The sequence below is a fragment of the Lynx rufus genome, unplaced genomic scaffold (assembly GCF_022079265.1).
Source record: "Lynx rufus isolate CCGP_SWC_20201006 ecotype Redwood Valley unplaced genomic scaffold, mLynRuf1.p SCAF_18, whole genome shotgun sequence".
In the NCBI taxonomy this organism is placed as follows: domain Eukaryota; kingdom Metazoa; phylum Chordata; class Mammalia; order Carnivora; family Felidae; genus Lynx; species Lynx rufus.
Genome location: NW_025814832.1, coordinates 40,246,612 through 40,272,630, shown reverse-complemented (window position 1 = coordinate 40,272,630; position 26,019 = coordinate 40,246,612). Strand labels below are relative to the sequence as shown.

At 37.3% G+C, this 26,019-nt stretch overlaps 1 long non-coding RNA gene across 1 annotated transcript; it reads left to right on the top strand.

Annotated features, from left to right (window-relative positions):
- The first annotated feature begins 5,814 nt into the window (after nt 1-5,814).
- LOC124513556 (uncharacterized) lies at nt 5,815-9,805 on the top strand. The gene is made up of 3 exons (XR_006962426.1): nt 5,815-5,904; nt 6,238-6,306; nt 9,723-9,805. It is a non-coding gene; the product is annotated as an uncharacterized LOC124513556 (long non-coding RNA).
- Nucleotides 9,806-26,019: the final 16,214 nt, after the last annotated feature.

The window sequence follows — 26,019 nt, the reverse complement described above, 5'->3', positions numbered from 1 at the left end:
GTCTGTGAGTTGGAGCCCCCCATCAGGGTCTGTGCTGACAGCTCAGAGCCTGGAGCCTGCTTCGGATCCTGTGTCTCCCTCCCTCACTGCTCCTCCCCCACTCGCACTCGGTTTCCCTGTCTCTCTCTTTCTCAAAAATAAACAAACATTAAATTTTTTTAAAGATAAAACAATACAGTATTAGTTTATATAACTTGTGTTTGAATTATATGGCAAAGACTGCTAAGTTTACCCCAAACTCAAAGTTATGGGTAGTTTTACTTTGATAGTGCTAGAAAAATATTAGATTATATACTGTTCTCTGAGATTATTCACTAGGTATATCTGACCTGAATTTATTAGAATATTATAAACGATGAGAAAATAATTTTTAGAATGCAAATTGGTGCAGCCACTGTGGAAGACAATATGGAGTTTCCTCAAAAAGTTAAAAATAGAACTACCCTATGACCCAGCAATTTCACTACTAGGTATTTACACAAAAGGTACACAAATACTAATTTGAAGGGCCACATGTATCCTGATGTTTATAGCAGCATTGTCAACAATTGCCGAATTATGGAAAAAACCCAAATGTCCATGGACTGATGAATGAATAAAGAAGTTATGGTGTATGTATATGTATATGTAATGGAATATTACTCAGCCATCAAAAGAATGAAATCTTGCCATTTGCAACAATGTGGATGGAACCAGACTGGATTATGCTAAGCGAGATAAGTCAGGCAGAGAAAGACAAATACCATATGATTTCACACATGTGGAATTTAAGAAACAAAACGGATGAACATAGGGGAAGGTGGGGGAAAGAGAGAAGCAAACCATATAAAGAGTCTTAACTATAGTGAACAAACTGAGGGTTGATGGAGGGAGGTGGGCGGGGGATGGGCTAAAAGGATGATGGGTATGAAGGAGGGCATTTGTTACGTTGAACACTGGGTGTCACATGTAAGTGATGAATCACTAAATTCTACTGAAACCAAGAGTACACTATATGTTAACTAACTAGAATTTAAATAAAAATTTGAAAAAAAAAAAAGAAGACAACTTTAAAACTTTTGACCAACCTAGCAAAGTGGATTTTATACCTATCTTTTCTGTTTTTATGTATTCTCAACTACTCTCTTGACTATATTTTTGAGGAGCAAATTTATACTTATTGCAGTATAACTTGCATGTAGTAAAATTCACCTCTTTTTAGGTATATTGTTGTTTGAATTCTTAAAAATAATGTCATGTAACCATTACTAAACAGCACATAGACAGTATCACCACAGAAGTTTCTTTGTGTCCTTTTGTAGTCCATCCATTTCGCTAACCCTCATTCCTGGTGACCCCTGATCTATTCTTTGACTCTAAAGTTTTGCCTTTTCTAGGATGTCATGTAAATGGAATCATAACATATGAAGCTCATTTGAGTCTGGCTTCTTTCACATAGCATATTATACTTTACATTCATCAACTTTTTGCATGCAGTGTGTTTATTTTTATTGATGAGTATTATTCCATTACATGAATGTAATGTTTGTATATTTACCAATTGATAAACTATTGAAATTTCCTGGGTTTTGGTGATTATGAGTGAAGCTTCTATAAATATTTATGTACAGGTATTTGTGTGGACATATATTTTCATTTCTCCTAGTTGAATACCTAGAAATGGGATTGCTGGGATATATATTTAAATTGATAGAAACTGCCAAACATCAATTTATGATAGATAACATCCATTTATGATTAAAAAAAAACCTCTCAACAAAGTGTGTACAGAAGGAACATACCTCAGCTTAATGAAGACCATATACAAAAGGCCACATATATGCTCAATGGGGAAAAACTGAAAGCTTTTCTTCTAAGATCAGGACAAGACAAGGATGCCTATTCTTGCCAGTTTTTTTGTTTTGTTTTGTTTACTAAAATATAGTTTACATAAAATGTTATATTAGTTTCAGGCATACAACATAGTGATTCAATAATTCTATGTATTGCTCACTTCTCATCATGATAAGTGTAGTTATCATCTGTCACAATAAAATGTTATTACAGTGTTATTGACTATATTCCCTATGCCGTAATTTTTCTCACTATTTTTACTCAACTTGTATTCATAGTATTGGAAGTCCTACTGAGAACAATTAGGCAAGAAAAGGAAACAAAAGTCATCCAAATTGGAAAGAAAGAAGTAAAACTGTTACTATTTGCAGATAACACAATATTATATGTAGAAAACCCTAAAGGCCCTATTAAAAAAAAACTGTTAGAACTAATAAACAAATTCAGTAAAGTTGCACCATATGAAATCAAATAGAAAAACCAGTCGCATTTCTATTTGCTAATAAACTGTCAGAAAGAAATTAAGAAAACTATCCCATTACAATTGCATTGAAAAGAATAAAATACCTAAGAATAAATTTAACCAAGGAGGTGAAAGACCTGTACACTGAAAACTATAAGACATTGAAGAAAGAAATTGAAGATGATGCAAATGAATGGAAAGATATTCCATGCTTGTGGAGTCAAAGAATTAATAACGTTAAAATGTCCATACTACCCAAAGCGATATATGGGCTCAATGCAATCCCTATCAACATTCCAATGGCATTTTTCACACCTAGAACAAACAATCCTAAAATTTGTATGGAGCCATAGAAAACCCTGATAGCCAAAGCAATCTTGAGAAAGAGCAAAGCTGGAGCCATCATACTTTCTGATTCCAAACTTTATTACAAAAGTAATCAAAACTCTATGGTATTGGCATAAAAACAGACATCAGTGGAACAGAACGGAGAGCTCAGAAATAAACCCTTGCATATACGGTCAATTCATTTAGGACAAACGAGGCAAGAATATATAGTGGGGAAAGGACAGACTCTTCAATAAGTGGTGTTGGGAAAACTAGACAACCACATGCAAAAGAATGAAACTGGATTCCTATCTTAGACTATGATTAAATGCTTGCACTTGTAAGACCTGAAACCATAAAACTCCTGGAAGAGGGGCGCCTGGGTGACTCAGGTAAGTGTCTGGCTTGGCTCAGGTCATGATCTCGCGGTCTGTGGGTGTCGGGCTCTGTACTGACAGCTCGGAGCCTGGAGCCTGCTTCGGATTCTGTGTCTCCCTCTCTCTCCTCCCCTCCCCGGCTCATGCTCGCTCGCTCGCTCTCTCTCTCTCTCTCTCTGTCTCACAAAAACAAATGAAAATGTTAAAAAAAATTTTTTTTAACGTTTAAAAAAAATCTAGGAAAAAACATAGGCAGTAAGCTCTCTGACATCCATCTTGGAAAAAATTTAAAAAAAAACCAATTTTATCTATTAATACAATATCATAGGTAAAGTCAAAGAACAAATAACAATATGGTAGAAACTATAATGTATATCACAGAAGAAAAATAGAAAAATGGGCAAAAGTCATGGATATATAAATCATAAAAAAGATCTTAAATGGCTTATGAACATATTAAGAGATGTTTGATTTTACTCATAATAAGAAATATGTAAATTAAAATGGAGATACAATTTCTCACCCATTAGATTGGCAAAAATTGAAAACCTTCACAGCATACTCTGTTAGGTTGTAGAGAAAAAGACGTTTACCTATAGCTGTTGGGCATTTAACATGCTACCATTCTAATGGAGGGAATTTGGCAATGTCTAACAGAACTACATATGCCTTTACCTTTGGACCCAGCAATCCTGCTTCTAGGAATTTTCCCTGAAGATACCCTCCAACAATGTGAAAATATAGATACATAAGATTATTCATTACAGAATTATTTGAGATGGCAAAATCATGAAAATACTTAATGTGTAAACATTGGAGGTTAGTTGAATAAACTTTAGTTTCTATGTACAGTAGAGTATTATACAACTATAAAAAAGAATTTTTTAAAAAGGAGTTTCAGGGGTGCCTGCATGACCTAGTCGGTTAGGCGTCCGACTTTGGCTCAGGTCATGATCTCACGGCTCGTGAGTTCAAGCCCCGTGCCAGCCTGGAGTCTGCCTTGGATTCTGTGTCTCCATCTCTCTCTGCCCCTCCCCTACTCATGCTCATGCTCTCTCTCTCTTTCAAAAATAAACATTAAGAAAAAAGAATTTCATACCACTACTTTTTGTACTACTGATTTTATACCTTTCCAGCATTTAAAACTACAAATTTCCCTCTGAGCACTTTCACAGCATCTCACAAAATTTTATATGTTGTGATTTGATTATCACAATATATAAATTTATTTAAAATATTTTCTAATTTACCTTGTGATATCTCATTTGAAACATGAGTTATTTAGAAATGTACTATTTAGGGACACCTGGGTGGCTCAGTTGGTTAAGTGTCCAACTTCGGCTCAGGTCATGATCTCATGGTTCCTGGGTTGGAGCCTCGTGTCGGGCTCTGTGCTGACGGCTCAGAGCCTGGAGCCTGCTTCGGATTCTGTGTCTCCCTCTCTGTCTGCCCCTCTCCCACCCACGCTCTGCCTCTCTCTGTCTCTCAAAAATAAATAAACATTAAAAAAATTAAAGAACTATATTATTTAATTTCCAAATATTTGGACATGTGCTAGGGATCTTATTACTGATTTCTAATTTAATACACCTTGGTCAGAGAATTTATTTCGTACAGTTTAAATTCTTTTAAATTCATTAAGATTTGTTTTAAAGACTAGCATGTGGTCTACCTAGGTGAATATTCCATGTGCACTTGAAAGAATGTATATTCTGTAGTTGTTGGGTAGTGTTCTATAAATATCATTAGGTTAGATTGTTTGCTAGTTTTGTTGGATATTCTAATTTCTGATTTTTTTTAAACATTAAAATTTTTTTTGTTTTAATATTTATTTTTGAGAGAGAGAGGGAGAGAGAGAGAGAGAGAGAGACAGAGAGAGAGACAGAGAGAGACAGAGAGTACGAGCAGGGGAAGGGCAGAGAGAGAGGGAAACACAGAATCCAAAGCAGGCTCCAGGCTCTGAGCTGTCAGCACAGAGCCCAACACAGGGCTCTAACTCATGAACTGTGAGATCGTGACCTAAGCCAAAGTCAGACACTTAACTGACTGAGCCACCCAGGCGCCCTTCATTCTTACTGATGTTTATTCTAGTTGTTCTATTAATTACTAAGTGCAAGATTTTCAAATCTGCAGTTCTGATTATGGGTTCATGCATTCCTCCCTTTAATTCTGCAAGTTTTTGCTATATTTGGAAGGCTCTTGTTAGATGCATACACATTTGATATTGTTGCAAAATTTAATGTATATGACCTCATGAAATGTACTTTGTCTGTTGCTCTCTTTTGTCTTATTTTTGCTGCTCTTCTGTTTCTTTCCCCCAGTTTCCTTACTTATATTTATACATTTATGTGTACCTATTGTCACCTATTTTAAATTATTTTAGGTACATAAATAAATACAAATACTGCCTTTTCTCTTAAGTATAATTTTATATCTTGGGAGATTTTTTTCCCCACTTTTTTTTTAAATATAAAGGAGACGGGTGCCTGGGTGGCTCAGTCGGTTGAGCGTCTGACTTCAACTCAGGGCATGATCTCGCGGTCTGTGAGTTCGAGCCCCGTGTCAGGCTCTGTGCTGACAGCTCAGAGCCTGGAGCCTGCTTCAGATTCTGTGTCTCCCTCTGTCTCTGCCCCTCCCCAGCTCATGCTCTGTCTTTCTCTCTCTCTCTCTGTCAAAAATAAATAAACATTAAAAAAAATTAAAATATAAAGGAGAAACATGAAAATTCCTTTCTAACTGAAGGTGATTATCTCTTCCCAGGAAATAAAAATCAATTTTACAACATCAACATTTACAAAAATGAACTTAAAGACATTCCTGTACTTCAGCAAAATTTAAATGCCATTGGAATCTATCTAACAGATGATAAAATAAAGGAGACTTTGGATAACACTAATCCTAACGGTGAGTAATTATTTCAATTTAAAATAACAAATTTTGCGTATTTCAGAAGTTTCACTCTAAATGCCAAAGGAAATATACTGCCATATATCTTTTAAAAGAGAAATTAAAAATTGTTTCTTGTCTATCAATTTATGGGTTTTTATCAGAGGAAATGATGTTCAAAGTGCATCTCTGACAGCTTTATTTTAGGTCTATTCTGCATATCACATGTGTCACAATAGGATTATCAGTCCTCTCCATTATTTTTGTGTTTATAGCTCTGGTGTTATAACATCAAATGGTCCTTTTTACAATAATATCTAAATTCTTTCTTTTTTTCTTTTTTAAAAAAAGATGAAGTGGTGAGTTTTAAGGATTTCATCAGAGAATTGAACAACAGTGATGAATTTATCGAGTGCCACAGTAAGTATGAAATTCAAAATGCATATGAACAGGAACTTCATTTTTGGGGGTTGGTGTATGTATAGGTATGTGTGTATATAGACTTTATATATACTCTACCAAACCCCCCTTTTATGCATTTTCTCATTTAAACTCAGTTGATGTTGTAAACTCTAGGTTTTCACACATAGATACATATTTTTCATACTGTAATATTCTTGAATTATTTAAAAAAATTTCTGTTGTCTCTCTTTCTTCCTTGTCATGTGTTTTATTGCTATATTCTTTCTTTTGTCCTTCCTAATGCTGATGGGGTTATCCATCTTATAATCAAAGTAATCAAGTTTGGTTTTTTAAATCACATCTAATGACTTTTCCCCTCTGTATTCTTATCTTTCTTGTTTATTTCTTCATATATATATTTTTTTTACATTTGCTCTCTATCTCCTTGTGAAAAACGTTGGCCAAATGCTTAACTTTTTTCGGTTTGTTTTGAAATTTCAGCACAGTTCTATCATGGGGACACTAAAACAGCCTTGGACCACAGACATTGAGATTGAGAATTGTAGTCCTAAAACTGGGGTTTTATAAGAAGTATTGAAATAAGTGGATTCTCTCTAAATAATCTGTACTTGGAATGCAGTTCCACTCACTATCTCAGGATAAGTTTGGTGGGAACCTTGACAAATTAATTCTATATTCATTATAGAAGATTATAGATCTATGAATAGCTAAGACCCTTTTGGGAAAAAAAAGATAAAGATCTTGCTTTGTCACATGTTAGTACATAGCATAATGCTGTTTTAATATAGACCTGTGAAAATAGACCAGTGCATCACAATATAGAACCCAGTAGAGACTTCTATTAATGGGAACTCGGAATGTGATAGAAATGACATCATCAGTTAGTGGGGGAAAAGATGTATTATTTAGCTTCTGATTTGAGAAAATTGTCTTACAATGCAGAGAAAATGAAGTAGAATCCCTATGTCATACCATATACAAAAATAACCTTCAAAGAATCAAATGAATGTTAAAATGGATCTCAAAGATTAAACTATAAAGCTGATGGAAGAAAATGTAAGAAAAACTATTGTGCCTTGTGGTTATGGATGCCTTCTTAAAGATGTTACTCCCCAAAAGCACAACCATGGGGTAAAAAAGGATTTGATTACATCAAAATTAAGGATTTCTGGTAAATGAAGGACTCTAAAACATGTAACAGACTGGAAGAAGATAATTACAAGATAACTAACAAAAAATTAGTATCTCAAATATAAGGAAATTCTGCAAATCAACAGTAGAAAGAAAGAAATCAATTGGAAAAATAAGTAAGGATATAAGACTTAGTATACAGGAGGAGAAACCCACATAGCTAAATATGTGTATGAAGAGAGTTGGCAATACTCACAAATTGCTAGTGAGTAGGTAAAATGGTACAGCATTCCAGATTGCAATCTAGCAGTACTTGTCAAATTCAGTATGCATATTTCTTATGATCCAATAATTCTATTCTCAGATAAATAGCCCAGAGAAGTTTCTTGTAGAGACATGTACAGGGATGCTCCCTGCAACATTATGGGAGGAAAGAAATGAAAACAATCTATGAGTCCATGATTGGGGAAATGGTTGAATAAAATATGGTCCATACATACACGTCATAACAGTAAACTAGATTGACATTTGCGCCAGAGAGAGACCTCAGTAATAATACGGTTCCATGAAGAAAGGAAAAAATGGAATAAGTGTATAACAAAGAATGCTTTATATAAGTTGGATTTCTACTAATGCCCATAAAACACAACCATATTTATATCTATTTCCAGGTAAACACTGAATTCTAAATAGAAAGAAGAGATTGAAATAGACGGATTGAAAGAAATTGAGAAAGAGATTGAGATTGAAGTGACAATATTAACAAAGTTGACTTCAGAAACAGATTACTCTGTATCCTAAAAACATACACATTCTTTTCAAATACTTATGGAATATCCACAAAAATAGATGATGTATTTAAGCCACAAATAAAAATTTCAGTGAATTCTAAAAATCAGAAGTCATTCAGACCACATAGTCTGACCATGATGTTGTGACATTAAAATTATTTGTGAAAGAAAGGAAAAGTGTTGCTTTTAAGATGAAAAACAAATTGCCTTGTAAGTAATTCCTTGGTTGAAGAATAAAAGAAACCTGAAAGATTTTAGAAATGATGACAGTGAAAGCACTATGTATCGAATCGTGTAGAGTGTGACCAAAACAATCTTACAGGATATTTTATAGCATTAAATGCTTTTATTAGAAAACAAGAAATATCAAAAATAATTTATGTTTTTTTAAGTTTATTTATTTTCGGAGAGAGAGTGCGTATGGGGGGGGGGGGAAGAGCAGAGAGAGAGAAAAAGAGACAGAATCCCAAGCAGGCTCCTTGCTGTCAGCGCAGCTGACATGATCATGACCTGGGCCAAAATGAAGAGTGGGACGCTTAACCGACTGAGGCACCCGGGCGCCTCCAGAACAATGTATCTTAAATGTTCAGCTTACAGAGCTAACCAGCAGCATAAACAACAAAAGAGCAGTACAATCCCCCTGAAAAGTGCTAGTCAGGAGCTAACAAAGTGGAAAGTTGAAGTTAGTGAAATAGAACACACACACACACACACACACACACACACGCACACACACGCACTTATCCATATAACCAAAAGTTGGTTCTTTCAAAAGACTAATAAAGAACTCTTTAGGAAGTATGATGAAGGGGAAAAAATAGGGAGGACATAATAAAGAAGACAGTTGTAACTTGGTTACAAGGGAGATTAAAAGATATAAATGAATAACACTTAAGTTAGTAAAGCAACAAATTATTGGCATGTCATCAACAACACTCATTCTTTCCAAATGTTTAGATAAAGACAGAAAGGGCTGCCTTTTTTTAATGTTTGTTTATTTATTTTTGAGAGAGAGAGAGAGTGAGCGAGCATGAGTAGGAAAGGGGCAGAGAGAGAGAGTGCCAGATCTGAAGCTGGCTCTGCACTGACAGCACAGAGCCTGATGTGGGGCTCGAGCTCACAAACCGTGAGATCAAGACCTGAGCCAAAGTCAGACACTTACCTGACTGAGCCACCCAAGTGCCCCCTTTTGTTTCCCCATCATGGCACTATTTTCTTAGAGATAATTTTGGTATTTTGTTGTTTTGTTTAGCTTCCTGCGTTGAACTAGTAAGGTAAACTATTTCAGTGTGTCTTGTTTTCTGATCTAAGCATTGTAAACCTATAAATGTTGTTGAGCTTTCAGTTTGGAGAATATTTCAGAGAGGCAAAATCTTTCAAGACTGGGTATTCTAGAAAATGAATACATTTCACCCAAATCAAGTTGTTATGTGCTTCTCTGGATAGACTGACCAACTAGATATCTTTGTATTTTGTCATGTCTCTGTTTAGGAATAGAAGATGCATGTAACGTTGTTAATAGTGTCTTTGATAGGAAAGTTGAAGTTAAAGACCTTTTATCTGCGTTGGAGGGCCTGGAGAAACCTTTAAATGAAGAAAAACCTGAGGTGTTACTGAACTCTGAAACAGATGGTGAGTTCCTGAGTTACCTCTCAGTTTTCCTGTTTAGACTTTACGTGTTCATGCTGGCTCTTTTTTTTTTTTTTTTAAGAATACTAATACCATAGGTTTAGGAAGATTGTTATGGGACTGCTATGTTTATAAATTGGTTACTGAGAATTGTTGTAACCCTTTTGGAAAGTGTGTGGATACTCTTCTTTATTTGGAGAAGACTAGTAGAAACAAGTACTGTTTTTATCCAGGTTTTAAAATCGGATACTTCTTGGGGCACCTGGGTAGCTCAGTCAGTTAAGCGTCCAACTCTTGATTTTGGCTCAGGTCATGATCTCACGGTTTGAGATCACGATCTCACAGTGCTCTGCACTGACAGACGGAGCCTGCCTGGGATTCTCTCTCTCTCTGCTCTCTGCCCTTCCCCTGTTCTCTCCCTCTTTCTCTCCCTCTCAAACATAAATAAATAACCATTAAAAAATGTTTAAAAAGATGTTTTCAAACATTTTAAAAAATAAATAAAATCAGATACTTCTTTTTTGAAGATTTTTAAAAATGTTTTTATTTATTTTTGAGGGAGAGAGAGTGGAGGAGGGTCAGAGAGAGGGAACACAGAGTCTGAAGCAGGCTCCAGGCTCTAAGGTGTCAGCACAGAGCCTGACGCGGGGCTCAAACTCATGGACCACGAGATTATGACCTGAGCCGAAGTCAGACGCTTGACGACTGAGCCACCCAGGCGCCCCATCTTTTTTCTTTTTAGGTCATTTATGCTAGTGGTTTGTCAATTTTAATAACTCTTAATTAATTCCTGGCTTTCTGATCCTCTCTATCATGTGTGTTTATTGTTTACTCGATTTATGTTTTCATCTGTATCATTTTCTTCTCTACCATTGATTTTGTGACATTTTGTATATATATTTCACATATAGAATGAAATGATCACAACGATAGATCTAGTTAACACGTCACCATGCATAGTTAAAAAAAGGGTTTTTTTCTTATGTTGAGAAATTTTAAGATTTACTCTCTGAGCAACCTGCAAATATGCAATACAGTATATTTTTGGATATATATGTATTTTCTATTCTTTTAATTTCACTCTTTCTGTACTCTTCTAAAAAAAAGATAAATTTGAAAACATGTAAGGGAAACTAAAATTTGAAAAGAAGGAAACAGGACTTAAAGAAATTAAAAATATAATAATTAAAATTCATTAGCAGACAACAATATTAGCAGATTAAACATGGGTGAAGAGAGAAATATGAAATGCAAAGGAGTTTGAAGAAATTATACAGAATGCAGCATAGAAAGACAGAGTTGGAATATAGGAAAGAGGTTAGGGGCGCTGGGGTGGCTCAGTTGATTGAGCATCAGATTTCTGCTCAGGTCATGATCTTGTGGTTTGTGAGTTAGAGCCCTGCATTGGGCTCACTGCTGGAAGCATGGAGCCCTCTTCAGATCCTCTGTCTCCCTCTCTGCACATCTCCTACTCTCTCTCTCCCCCAAATAAATAAACATTAAAAAAAAAAAGAAGAAGAAGCTAAAAGGAAGGCAGAATGAAGAGGTCTACTTAGTATGGCAATCAGTTTGAAATATGTATGTGTATCTGATTACGTTATATATTAGTTACAACTAATATAATGTTCCATCTCAGTAAAGCTAGAAAAAGAAAGAATGAAAAGATGTGATATATATCCACACAGGAGAGAAGAGACAGAGTGGTTGCAGAGAAAATATTTGGAGAACTATAGCTGAGAATTTTCCAGAATGAGAAAGACCTAAACCTACCAATACAAGAATTCCAGTGAATCCCACATAGGATGAAAGGAAATCCATATGTAGGGTTATCATGATGAAACTGTGACATACCAAACAGAGAGAAAAATCTTTTTTTTTTTTTTTTCAACGTTTATTTATTTTTGGGACAGAGAGAGACAGAGCATGAACGGGGGAGGGGCAGAGAGAGAGGGAGACACAGAATCGGAAACAGGCTCCAGGCTCTGAGCCATCAGCCCAGAGCCTGACGCGGGGCTCGAACTCACGGACCGCGAGATCGTGACCTGGCTGAAGTCGGACGCTTAACCGACTGCGCCACCCAGGCGCCCCATTTTTTTTTTTTCAACGTTTATTTATTTTTGGGACAGAGAGAGACAGAGCATGAACAGGGGAGGGGCAGAGAGAGAGGGAGACACAGAATCGGAAACAGGCTCCAGGCTCTGAGCCATCAGCCCAGAGCCTGAACAGAGAGAAAAATCTTAAAGGTAGCTAGAGAGAAAAGTCAAATTATCTATAAAGGAGGAACTTTTTCTTATTCTTGATATTTTTTTCTGGGTCTTGAAATGTGGAGAAACATTTTTGTAAATTGAGGATAACCACCCCACGTTCCCCTCCACTTTGGGAGGAACTTGGGCTTTGTCTGAGCCTTTGAAACTACAAACTAAAATTCATCCAATTTTGTTTTGTTTTTGTTTTGTGTTTGGCAAACACTCTTTGGGTAAAAACAGTCGCCGTGTTTCTGGATTACAGCCTTTCATCAGTTGTTTGGTCTGGGAATTTCTTACTTTCTTGGCAGCACATTGATGAATTCAAGATTTAAAAAAAATGTTTTTTTTTAACATTTATTTTTGAGACAGAGAGAGACAGAGCATGAGTTGGGGAGGGTCAGAAAGAGAGAGGGAGACACAGAATCTGAAACAGGCTCCAGACTCCAAGCTGTCGGCACAGAGCCCGACGTGGGGCTCGAACTCACGGACTGTGAGATCATGACCTGAGCTGGAGTCGGACGCTTAACCGACTGAGCCACCCAGGCGCCCCAAGATTTTTTTTTTTAATTTTTTTTTCAACGTTTATTTATTTTTGGGACAGAGAGAGACAGAGCATGAACGGGGGAAGGGCAGAGAGAAAGGGAGACACAGAATCGGAAACAGGCTCCAGGCTCTGAGCCATCAGCCCAGAGCCTGACGCGGGGCTCGAACTCACGGACCGCAAGATCGTGACCTGGCTGAAGTCGGACGCTTAACCGACTGAGCCACCCAGGCGCCCCAAGTTTTTTTTTATAGCAATAATTTTATTTAGAATTTTTAGTTGTTTTTAGTAGGAGGGCTGATCCAGATATCTAGCTACTAAATACCAGAAATTGAAATCATTTTTTTCTTTCAATTAAATTAAATCAGACCCTGGGGGCAGGGTGGTTGATTACTGGCACCCTCTCCCATTCCAAAGTCACACCATAATGTGGGAGACAGAGGAAGAGCTTTTAAAACTTCCTTGCATTGTGTTTCTACGGACGCTTTGTTGTTGGAGCCTGTGGTAATCCTGCATCTGTGTGAAGGGAAGCTCCCACAGGGTAATTCTCACTCTTTCCCATCAAACCTCTAGTCTCTCAACCCCTCCCTGTCCCTCTCTTTCCTTCTCTCTCTGTCTCCAGACAAACTCTTCCTCTCTGTTTAGGCATTTGGCATATTTTCTTCAATGACTAGGTTTTTGCAAACACAGTCCCTACAAAAACTCTCAGTCTACAAAAATCTCAGGAGTGAGGAAATATTTAAGGCCAAGCTAACTGCTTCGAATAAGAAAGATGGGTCAAATTATCCTGCCACTTCAAGAGGTATAGTGCCATAGCTCCAATATTTGCTATTTAGATAAATTACAATAGACTTCAATAGAGAAGGGTAACTTTTGAATCAGGCTCTGCAGAGTCCGCTAACTCAAATGCCTGCAGTAGCCAGGCACGTAATGCAAAATTAATAAAATGAGTTGGTTATAAGACAAAAGGAAGGGGTGTGGACTGTAGGGTAACTTGAGAGCATGTGTCCTAGATGAAGATAGTTAAATTCAAATGGAAAGAAAACCCCACCACTCCCTGGGACAATGAACATGACTGAATCTCAGCTATATTCAGTCTGTGGGCTACCAGCCTATGATCCCTGAAGCAGGCTTCTGTAGGAGTGGGAACACAATCTTTTCCTTCTACCCTTCTAGGCTCCCAGCTGGAGCCCTGTAACAAAAGACAGATCAACAAGAGAAAAGCATTCAAACTTAATATAAATTTTACATGAAAGGGGAATATTCATAAGGAGTTGTTAAACCTGAATGTTTTGGTGTTAGCTTTGATGAAGTGTGGAAAGTGGTAGAAAACCGTGATGGGACAAAATGATATGAGCTGAGGGTGGTCAACCAGGGGAAACTTAGTAAGGTCTGTTCGTTCAGATTCCTCTTGGTGTCCCTCCAACCCTCAGTCTTCAGAGATAAGGATGCACCCTCCCTCTGGGTATAGCAAGGGCATCTCTCACATGAGTGTCTTATGACCTGCCTCGGGGCAGGGGATGGGGAGGTCTGAATCCTAACTGTACCTTGCAATTCCCAGATTGTGTTTCCTTGCATTCCCTGTTTGTGTGTGTGTGTGTGTGTGTGTGTGTGTGTGTGTGTGTGCGCACGCACATGCTCATAATCTAAGTGTATTTCTTTTTTTTTTTTAATTTTTTTTTTCAACGTTTATTTATTTTTGGGACAGAGAGAGACAGAGCATGAATGGGGGAGGGGCAGAGAGAGAGGGAGACACAGAATCGGAAACAGGCTCCAGGCTCCGAGCCATCAGCCCAGAGCCCGACGCGGGGCTCGAACTCACAGACCGCGAGATCGTGACCTGGCTGAAGTCGGGCGCTTAACCGACTGCGCCATCCAGGCGCCCCTAAGTGTATTTCTTACCATGCATTATGGTCACAGAAGTTTGAAAGCTGAATGAAATTGAAACAATACCAGATCCCTGCTTTAATGAGCTTAAAATCTATTTAAATTCCATTTTATTTCTTAACTTTGCAGAAAGTAAAAAGATCTTAAAAGATGTAATTGATGTTTTCACTAATTCACCTAAACCATCAATGCCATTCAATAGTAAGTATAGTAAAAGAATGAAAATTAAAAGTAAATTTCTAAGATCATTCAATGGTATTCTTTTTCTAAAATATAGTTTGTTTTCCCCTGTATTTTTAATTCCTTAAGTTTTCTTTGCTGTATCAAGATGTTATAATCTGCTTTCTTATTCCTTATCATATTTAAGGAATAAGATATCTGTGCTTTGACTGTAATGAATTATTTAGAATTACATTCCTAGAATATGCTTTCTTTTTTTTTTTTTAATTTTTTTTCAACGTTTATTTTATTTTTGGGACAGAGAGAGACAGAGCATGAACGGGGGAGGGGCAGAGAGAGAGGGAGACACAGAATTGGAAACAGGCTCCAGGCTCTGAGCCATCAGCCCAGAGCCTGACGCGGGGCTCGAACTCACGGACCGCGAGATCGTGACCTGGCTGAAGTCGGACGCTTAACCGACTGCGCCACCCAGGCGCCCCTAGAATATGCTTTCTTAAAGCAAAATAGTTTGTCTCAGTATATGCTCCAGTATAAGGTACACATTTTCTCCCCTGGTGAATCTAATACAATTTTCTCTCACCTCCAATAATTTCCATATGCTTCTTTTTCTCACCTATAGTGAAATGTTAAAAAAAAGTACAAAAAAAAAAAAAAAAGGATTTACTGCATGTAATACTAGTAGGTAGGCTAGCAAGAAAGAGAGGCTTTCTAATGCCTAGGATAGGGTGTGACTGTTTTTCAGTGCATAACAGATTTATATTTTTCAGTTTTCCTTTTGCCAACTAGCTGGGTTCTATTTTTGATATTTGACTTCATTCTAAGAGCTATTTATTATCAAGCTGTTCTTGAAATGCTTTACAGTCCATGAAAGACTAGAGCATGTAGTAGAAAAACCTTTGAGGAGAAATAGTTAATAAATAAAAGCAAACTTCTACAAAAATGTTGCAGAAACTCAACTTTTAGCTGGCTAGGGGTGTGTTAAATTTTGCTTATTGTTTAAGTGCCTTCTGAAAACAAAGCCCACTGACATGTTTTGAAAGCCCTCTAACTCAGAATTCCTTTTGTAATGCATCTACTCTGTGCAGGTTAGGGTGTTAAGTCTAAAAAAGGGCTTTGCCTCAACTTCCTCATCAGTTCTCTATTCTTGACATGTCTACAGATTTATTTAAAGAGATTACAACTCTTGATAAGATCAGAAATGATAAGATGCCTATAAATGAGCTGAGGTCCCAACTCCGGAAGGCTAGAATTCCATTAAGCAACAAGACGTTCCAGGAAATTCTGGGTCAAGCATCTATTGATGGTGAGTCCTTTTTAAAAGAACAATCTCTGTTGAAGTCCTAGTTTTATTGTGTGCTTGGGATATGTTTTATATATGTATGTTTTAGATAAACTAGGTCTTAGAAACATAATGAGAATGTAGGCATACTGAGAACAAATTAAAATTAATATTTTTTTTACTCTTGGAAATATTTTTAAGAGTCACCCTCTGTCTGGCATCACATTTGTAAAATGTATACATCAATATTTAATTAAGACAAATAATACGGTTAGAATTTTTTCTTGTTTTAAGGGAATAGATTCGTGGTAAAATTATTTTAAATTGATTAGTTTTTATCTGGCTAATTTTCAGACATTAAAATTTGTCCCCCCTCTCCCCACACACACACCATTCCCTGTCATGGTTATTTTAATGATGATTATTAACATTGACACCTTGCCATTTTATAATCCTTATACTTTACTTTTTAGAAAATAGTGAAGTAAGTCTCAAACAAATTTTGGAGGCTTTGAACACAAATAAACCAGCTCCTGAATTTGAAGGTGGGTCATATTTCCCATTGCCTTTTGTTATTATTAAACAGTATTGTGAGCTATAAATGATATTCAAAAGCTGTATATTTTTATAATTAAAAGTACACAGTTTGACATATGCACACACCTATAAACCTGTCATCACAATCAAGGTAATGAACACATCCCTGGCCTGCAAAACTGCCTCATGCTCCTTTGTAATCTCTCCTGCCTTTTTCCCATCCTCTTCCTCATCCGCAGGCAACCACTGATCTGCTTTTTGCCAGTATAGATCCATTGGCATTTACCAGACTTTTATAAAATGGGTATATTCTTTTTTGCTAGATGCTTTCATTCAGCATAATTATTTTGAGATTCATCCACGTAGCATGTGTCAGCAGTTCATTCTTATTTATTACTGGCATAGCACTCCATTTTACTGATACACTGCAGTTTATCTACTTACCTGGTAAGGCTCGTTAGGCTATTTCCAGTTTGGGGCTCTTATAAATAAAGCTGTTATGAACAGTTGTGTACAATTCATTGTATGAATATATGCTTTTCCTTTCTCTTGAGTAGTTACCAAAGATTGGCTGGTTCACATGGTAGGTGTATGTTTAACTTTTTAAGAAACTGCAAACTGGTTTCCAGAGTGGCCACACCATTTTACATTTCCACCAGCAGTGTATGAAGAGGTCCAATTCCTCCATATCCTCGGGAGTGCTTGGTGTAGTCAGTCTTTTTAATTTTAATCATTCTAATAAGTGTGTAGTAGTATCTCATTGTGGTTTTAATTTGTGTTTCCTCACTGATTAATGATGTTGAGCATCTTCTCCTGTGCTTATTTGTCATCTGTGTATCTTCTTTATAAAGTGTCTGTGCAGATCTTTTGCCCGTTTTTAAAGTTGGATGGGTTTTGGGGCACCTGGGTGGCTCAGTCGGTTAAGCGGCCGACTTCGGCTCAGGTCATGATCTCGCGGTCCGTGAGTTCGAGCCCCTCGTCGGGCTCTGTGCTGACAGCTCAGAGCCTGGAACCTGTTTCGGATTCTGTGTCTTCCTCTCTCTGACCCCCCCCTCCCCCCACCCCCCGTTCATGCTCTGTCTCTCTCTGTCTCAAAAATAAATAAACGTTAAAAAAAAATAAAGTTGGATGGGTTTTTTTGTATTTCTGTTTATATTCTGGATACATGTCCCTTATGAGATATATACTTAGCAAATATTTTCTCCGAGTCTTCTACTGAGCACATTTTTCTCTGAGTGTCTTCATTTTCTTAAGTGTCTTTAGAAGAGCATTAGTTTTAATTTTGATGAAGTCCAGTTAATTAGTTTTTTTTTCTTTTATATATTGTGCTTTTGGTGTCACATGTATGAAAACTTTGCCTCACCCAAGGTTACAAATGTTTTATTATATGCTTTCTTCTAAAAGTTTTATGGGTTTTGGTTTTGCATTAAAAAATATTTTTTTAATGTTTTTATTTATTTTTGAGAGAGAGAGAGAGAGAGAGAGAGAGAGACAAAGCACAAGTGGGGGAGGGCAGAGAGAGAGGGCGACAGAATCCAAAGCAAGACTCCAGGCTCTGAGCTATCAGCACAGAGCCTGAGGCGGGGCTCAAACTCACCGGGAGATCATGACCTGAGCTGAAGTCGGCTGCTTAACTGACTGAGCCACCCTGGCACCTCTGGTTTTGTATTTTAGCTCTGTGATCTATTTTGAGTTAATCTTTATATGTGGAATAAAGTATGGATCAGAGTTCCTTTTTGTTTTGTTTTGTTTTTGCATATGGACCTTCATTTGTTCCAGCACCACTGTTGAAAAGATTGTATTTTCTCTCTACTTTCTATACTGAAATTCCTTTGTAGTTTTGTAACAAATCATATAAATATACATATATATTTATTTCCTGGATTCTCTCTTCTGTTCTATTAATCTTTGTCAGTTTTTACACAAACCACATTGTCTGACTCCTGTTGCTTTGCAATAAACATTGAAACCATTCAGGTAGTATTGGCGCTCTAACTTTGTTCTACTTTTAAAAAGTTGTTTTGACTGGGGCACCTGGGTGGCTCAGTCAGTTGAACGTCTGACTTCAGCTCAGGTCATGATCTCATGGTTCGTGGGTTTGAGCCCCATGTCAGGCTCTGTGCTGACAGCTCAGAGCCTGGAGCCTGCTTCGGATTCTGTGTCTCCCTCTCTCCCTGCCCCTCCCCTGCTTGCTCGCTCGCTCTCTCGCGCTCTCTCTCAAAAATAAACATTAAAAAAATGTAAAAAAAAAAATTTGTTTTGACTATTCTAGGACTTTTACACTGCCATGTGGATTTTAGAATCAGTTTGTAATTTCTACAAAAAAGCCTGCTGGGATTTATTGGAGAAATAAGGCACTCGTGAATTAGGATTTGTTGGAAAATGTCTTATCTAATAGTGTCTTACTAAATAGTACAACTCTTTCCTGCAATTCTTTTGAGTACCAGTACTTTGCCTCCTTTTATATATTCTCTTAGATAAACTAGAGATTATAATCCAAACAGTGACCTTGAGTGTACCATGATTTGTGTGAGTCATTGAAAAGGCAGACAGAGGCTTGGTTCTAATCCTAAGGACCCCATTTAGAAGGGAAAATCCCTAGAGGTTTTAGATAAGAGCTGGGAATGGGGCACCTTAATACTCCCACACTCCTTGGCGGACTTCTAATAATAGAGTGAAAGTTATGAAGAATATGCAAAAAATGAAAGCAGTAGCAAAATAAGCAGAAGAAAATTCAGGACTAATATTTTTATACTCTGAAATTTGGGCTATTTCATATAGACAGAGGTAAGCCCCAAATTCTGTCTCATGGGTATACAATGAAACAGTTCCCTAAAAGATGCAATAATGGCCTATTTTAACTTTTGAGAAGCTGATATCTTGAGTGTATGATGATTTGTGTAACTCACTGGTAAGGCAGTTAAGTTAAAAAACAAAAACAAAACTGAGTCATCTTAGTTTTTTTAGATTGAGACAAAAATAACTGAACATCTCAGGGAAATATGCTTGGAATAAAGGGATGTTTGGCTTATTAATTTTGGAATCATAATGATAATATTAATTGAAATATATGACCTATAGAATCCCCCTGTGTTTTCAGATTTATGTACTGCCCTCCAAACTGTCAACTTGATGAATTGCAACAGAATTCAGATTGGTGACTTGAAAGATGCTTTTGATGACCTCAATGTTTCTGTAAAGCCTGAAGAACACCAGATGTTAGTGAAAACGCTTGATGTTGATGGTATATATAACTACGTTGACTTTCCAAATAAAGTGATAGCAAATTTTCCATTCCCCTTCCCTATCCTCTATTCATCACTCCCCAATAATTTTTTTCTTTATTATCCTAATGGAAAAAGTACTCTAAGAGAGCGTGTCTACTGAGATCATAGATTTATCTTGACAGAAAAATCTTTGAATAAGATTAATAAGATTTTTTACGACCCGTGAAGTATCCTGTGTTGATTCCATCAGTGTATTTGTGTGTATGTTTTCAGCATCTTCAGGGAAGGCAAGGTCATTCTCTGTGAAAGCTGTGCTGAAGGGAAACTGCTCTGAGCCAGGAAGAGACTGAGGGAGGACTTTCTCCCCTCTGCAGGAGACATTTGTGGGAGAAGATTGATTGAATCCTAGGAGGTTTCAGAGAAAACAATGTATAATTTTCAAATTTTGCCAATTATTATGTGGTTCTTTTATTCATTTAAATTCAGTTCCTAAAAGTATTTTCTTTATTCCATTACTAAATGGGTTTAAGCATTGTTTCATTAATCATATTGACGGGAGCCGCTGTACAGCACAACTTATGGGTGCTTGTAAACAGCACCCTTCAGTGTTAGGCAGTGCCTGGCCTGCATGGCTAGGGACAGACCTGATCCTGAGTGTCTTTTATATGTAAGGGGTCATGTAATGTGTCAGATAATCGAGGAAATAGAAAATATTCATAGGAAGCTTTCAGTCTAGTTGGTGAGGCAAGCTGTAAACAACAAAAGGGTATATAACAATATAAGAGATAAAAGTTCAGTGAATTTACAATGGTATATGGCAGTACTTGAATAATAGCCAGGGACATAGTGATGTGATGTGTTGTGATTTATAATAAGAAATATATATTTGCCCTTCAACCCCATTCCTGGCACGGAGCTCCTAAAACACTGGCAAATCCCTAAGTGATGAGAACTCTAGGGGCATCTTTTGTTCTAATAGGTGATTCTGGGAAGGCTTCTGATTTCTAGGTGGGGACTGGTCACCATAAGGATAAGCCATGATTGGAACTTTGGAATTTTCAGCTCTGTCCCCCACCCCCATTCTTCAGAAAAGGGAGAGGGTCTGGAAATGGAGTGAATCATTGATTATGCCTATGTGAGGAGGTCTCCATAAAATCCCAATAGTATGGGGTTTGGGGAGTTTCCAGGTTGGTGAACACATCTACATACCAGAAAGGTAACTGACCCAACTCCACAGGGACAGAGCTGCCATGCTTGGGATGCTCCCAGACCCCCCAGACCCTATGTATCTCTTCATCTGACTGTTCATTTGTATATTTTATCATATCCTTTAGTAAACTGATAAATGTTAAGTGTTTCCCTAAGTTCTGTGAACTATTTTAGGAAATAATTGAGTCCAAGGGAGAGAAAGTCATGGGAACCTCCAATTTGTAGCCAAGTTGGACAGAAGTTGTAGGTAACCTGGGGACCTACTACTTGTGGTTGGCATCTGCAGTGGAGGGGGAGCAGTCTCATGGGACTGAGCCCTTAACTTGTGAGACCTGATGCCATCTCCAGGTAGATAGTGTCAGAATTGCGTTAAATTGTATGACACTCAGTTGGTGTTGCAGAGAATTGCTTGGTGGGAGAAAACCCCCCACATATCTGGTGTCATAGTGCTGTAAGTGTGGCCGTAGAGTGAGAGTAAAGAAGAAACACAGGAGGAGGACTGAGTTTTTTTCCTCCACAAGTGATGATACTGAGTTGTATGAGAGTTCAGAGGTGAGCTATTTCATTCATTCAATGAAAGTTTATTAAGCACTGTTGCTTGCTAGACACTAAGTATATAAAGATAAAAGAGCTTACAGTCTGTCAAGATGACAAACAACGCGAATTCCAATTGTTAAATACCATGACAGAGGTAAACAGAGTGTTATGGGATCGTATACAATAGGTACCTAACCCACACAGGGTTGGATAGGGTAGTCAGAGAGGCTGTTTGGAGGAGATGCTGTTGGAGTTGAGTTTTGAAATATGAATAGGAACTAGCCAAGAATTGCGGGTGCAGGGAAGGGCTGAAAGGAGTTAGGAAGGAATGTTCAGTATGTACAAAGTACAGAAGAACAAAGCTCATGGAGAAGCCAAGGAACTCTAAGTAGTCCAGTAGGACTTACAGCATTGGACCTCAGACTGATTTACATCAGAACTGCCTAGGAATTTGTTAAAAACCCAGAATATCTGAATCATGGCCGAGGTGTATGTGTGCGTGCGTGCGTGCGTGTGTTTGTGTGTGTGTGTGTGTGTGTGTGTGTGTGTGTGTTTACAGTTTAGGTTGATGTTTGACTATCAACTTGATGGTGCATAGTGGTGGAAGGAGTGGGAAAAGAAAGAAATGAAGTGGCCATATAGTCAAGAACAGATCCAGAAGGGTTTTGTTTTTATCTTTGTTGTTCTCTGAGCAACAGAGTTTGAATTTTATCTTGAAGGCTCTAGGAGTCATTGAAGAAGTCACATTTGAAAAGTGACATGACTAATTTTGCACTTTGTAATGGGCATTATGATAGCAGTGTTAAGAAAGAGCAGAAGGGGGCAAGATTGGAAGCAAGGAGACATTTTAGAAGGCATGCAAGAATTCAGGTTAAAAGTAATGAGTGTTGATGTAAGGCATTGGCTCCAGGGATGGGAAGAAGGGAACAGATATGAGTTCTAGGAGGCAGAACTTCTTCATTGTTTGGTTAAGTTAGGGAAGGAAAAGAGAGAGGAATTGAGAATGATTAACAGACTTCTGGTTTGGGAGACATTTCATGGTGATGTCTTTTTTTTTTTTTTAAGTGTATTGATTTATTTTTGAGAGAAAGAACGTGAGCTGGCTAGGGGCAGAAAGAGAAGGAAAGAGAGAATCCCAAGCAGGCTCCATCCTCTCAGTGCAGAGCTGATGTGGGGCTCAAACTTATGAACCATCAGATCATGACCTGAGCCAAGATCAAGAGTCGGTCACTTAACCGACTGAGTCACCCAGGCACCCAAGCGATGCATTTTAATAAGCTGGGGAATATAGGAGGAGGCTTTAGTGCAAAGATGAATTCAGCTTAGGATATATTGTGTTTGATGAAGGGCATGATGGAGGGAAGAGATTGAAATGAGAATAGATAAATCTAAATTCCTTCACAAAATGCACAAGGCCTTTTTAAATCTAGTTCCCGTTACTGGACCTGTTAAGATTAACCTTTGCCCACAAACTTTCTGACACATTTTTGTAAGGTTTCAAGACACTTAATAGACACAAATAGAATAATTTAAACTAAATCCAAAATTAAAAAACTACTTATAGTTTCCAGAACGCATCATACTCGCTTATATACATTTTCCTTATGAGTCTTTCTGTCAACCTTCAAATATGCAGCCAAGTCAGTAAAAATGTAACCTCCTTGAAGCTTTTCTTAATTCATTCAGTTAGATGTGGAAGCCTTTTACATTTCAATAACATGCCATGTTTAGCATCATTGAGACAATTTTGCTTTATAATTGTTTGAGAAAAGTGATATTATTTTGGAGAAATTTCCATTAGAATTATGAGGAGAGGATACATTTTGAGCATTTGGTTACTGATGAAAAATGAATACTTAAACTGTAAACAAATTTAAAGTATTCTGTGGGGAGAACAGGTTAAATATTTAAAGCCATAATACAATGTGAGGTAGGTGGAAAGATCAAATGAGCAACATATGTTTTTGTTTGGGTTTCCGCTTCTTACTTTGACCTACATCACAGTATCTCATTTATTTTGTAGGTTCTTCCAGCTAACAGGAAAAATATAAGTACTTGCATATTTCTGAATATACAATACGTACATATTGCTTTAAAAAAATTTAACAGGAGGGGTGCCTGGGAGGCTCAGCATCAGACTTCAGCTCAGACCATGATCTCACCATTCTTGAGTTCGAGCCCCGTGTCGGGCTCTGTGCTGACAGCTCAGAGCCTGGAGCCTGCTTCGGATTCTGTGTCTCCCTATCTCTCTGCCCCTTTCTTTCTCTCTCTCTCTCTCTCTCTCTCTCTCTCTCTCTCTCTCTCTCAGAAATAAAATAAAAACATAAAAAAATTAGTAGGAACTACACTACCACTGGGTAGGTGGTCATTTTTAAAGTTTGCCCCCTAGATGAATCTTCAAGTTTCGTGTTTTCAATTGTTTAAAAAGTAAGGAATTGTTAGGCAAATAGTCATTGGTTTACATTAAAACTGATTTCCCAGAAATGCTCATTCTTTTAACCAATTAATATGTGAAAATTAATTCCTTTCAGATATATGTTGTAAAACCCAAAATAACAGTTTAAACTGAGATTGGGGGGGGGTTGATTTATAATAAAATGATTTTGTTTTAAAAAGAAGATGCAAATTAATCCAGTTATTGCTTGTTTTAGACCTAATTTTGCCTCATCTTAATTTTTCACTCTTTTATTTAAATTTTGTGTTTACCTCTTCTGTCTTCAATATAAAGTAATACACCAGTAAAGAAAGTGGTGAAAATAAATAAGAGAATATGATACAAATAATTTGTAATAACATTAGTCAATACTTTTATATATCTAGCGCATCCAATCATCCTAGTTCTTTTTTCTCTGCATCCATTGTGCAAATTGACACTAGACACTTCAAACTAGATTCATACTTAGAGTCTGTGAAAACTTCGTACAGTGTTCATTAAAGAAGGATGTAAATACAATGTCAAAACCACAGAAAGTTCAGAGCCATGTCGAGAAAGAAGTTGCTGCAGCTGAGGTTAAACAGGTTGTTGCCTGTTTTCTCCTCTATGGTTTTGATGGTTTCCTGGCTCACATTTAGGTCTTTCACCCGCTTTGAGTTTATTTTTGTGTATGGTGTGAGAGAGTGGTCCAGTTTCATTCTTCTGCATGTTACTGTCCAGTTCTCCCAGCACCATTTGCTAAAGAGACTGTCTTTTTTCCATTGGATACTCTTTCCTGCTTCGTCAAAGATTAGTTGGCCATACATTTGGGGGCCCAATTCTAGGTTCTGTATTCTATTCCATTGGTCTATGTGTCTGTTTTTGTGCCAATACCATACTGTCTTGATGATTGCAGCTTTGTAGTAGAGCCTGAAGTCTGGGATTGTGATGCCTCCTGCTTTGGTTTTCCTGTTCAACATTACTTTGGCTATTCAGGGTCTTGTGTGGTTCCCTACAAATTGAAACATTGTTTGCTCTAGCTCTGAGAAGAATGCTGGTGCAGTTTTGATTGGGATTGCCTTGAATGTGTAGATTGCTTTGGGTAGTATTGACATTTTAACAATATTTGTTTTTCCAATCCACGAGCGTGGAATGTTTTTCCACTTCTTTGTGTCTTCTTCAAGTTCTTTCACAAGTTTTCTATAGTTTTGAGCATATAGATCTTTTACATCTTTGGTTAGGTTTATTACTAGGTATTTTATGGTTCTTGGTGCAATTGTAAATGGGATTGATTTCTTGTTTTCTCTTTCTATTGTTTCACTATTGGTGTATAGAAATGCAACCAATTTCTGTACATTGATTTTATATCCTGTGACTTTACTGAATTCATGTATCAGTTCTAGCAGCTTTTTGGTGGACTTTTTCGGGTTTTCCATGTAGTGTATCATGTCACCTGCAAAAAGCCAAAGTTTGACTTCTTCTTAGTCAATGTGGGTGCCTTTTATTTCATTTGCTGTCTGATTGCTTAAGCTAGGACTTCCAACACTCTGTTAAATAACAGTGATGAGAGTTCCAGAAGCAAGGGAAATAAAAGCAAAAATGAACTATTGGGACCTCATCAAAATAAAAAGCTTCTGTACAGCAAAGTAAACAATCAACAAAACTGAAAGGCAACTGATGGAATGGGAGAAGATATTTGCAAATGACATATCAGATAAGGGGCTAGTATCCAAAATCTATAAAGAAGTTACCAAACTCAACACATGAAAAACAAATAATCCTGTGAAGAAACAGGCAGAAGACACAAACAGACACTTTTCCAAAGAAGACATCCAGATGGCCAACAGACACATGAAAAGATGCTCAACATCACTCATCATCAGGGAAATATAAATCAAAACCACACTGAGATACCACCTCACACAGGTCAGAGTGGCTAAAATTAACAACTCAGGAAACAACAGATGTGGGTGAGGATGTGGAGAAATGGGAACTCTCTTGCACTTGTTGGTGGGAATGAAAACTGGTGCAGCCTCTCTGGAAAACAGTGTGGAGGTTCCTCAAAAAATTAAAAGCAGAATACCTTATGACCCAGCAATAGCA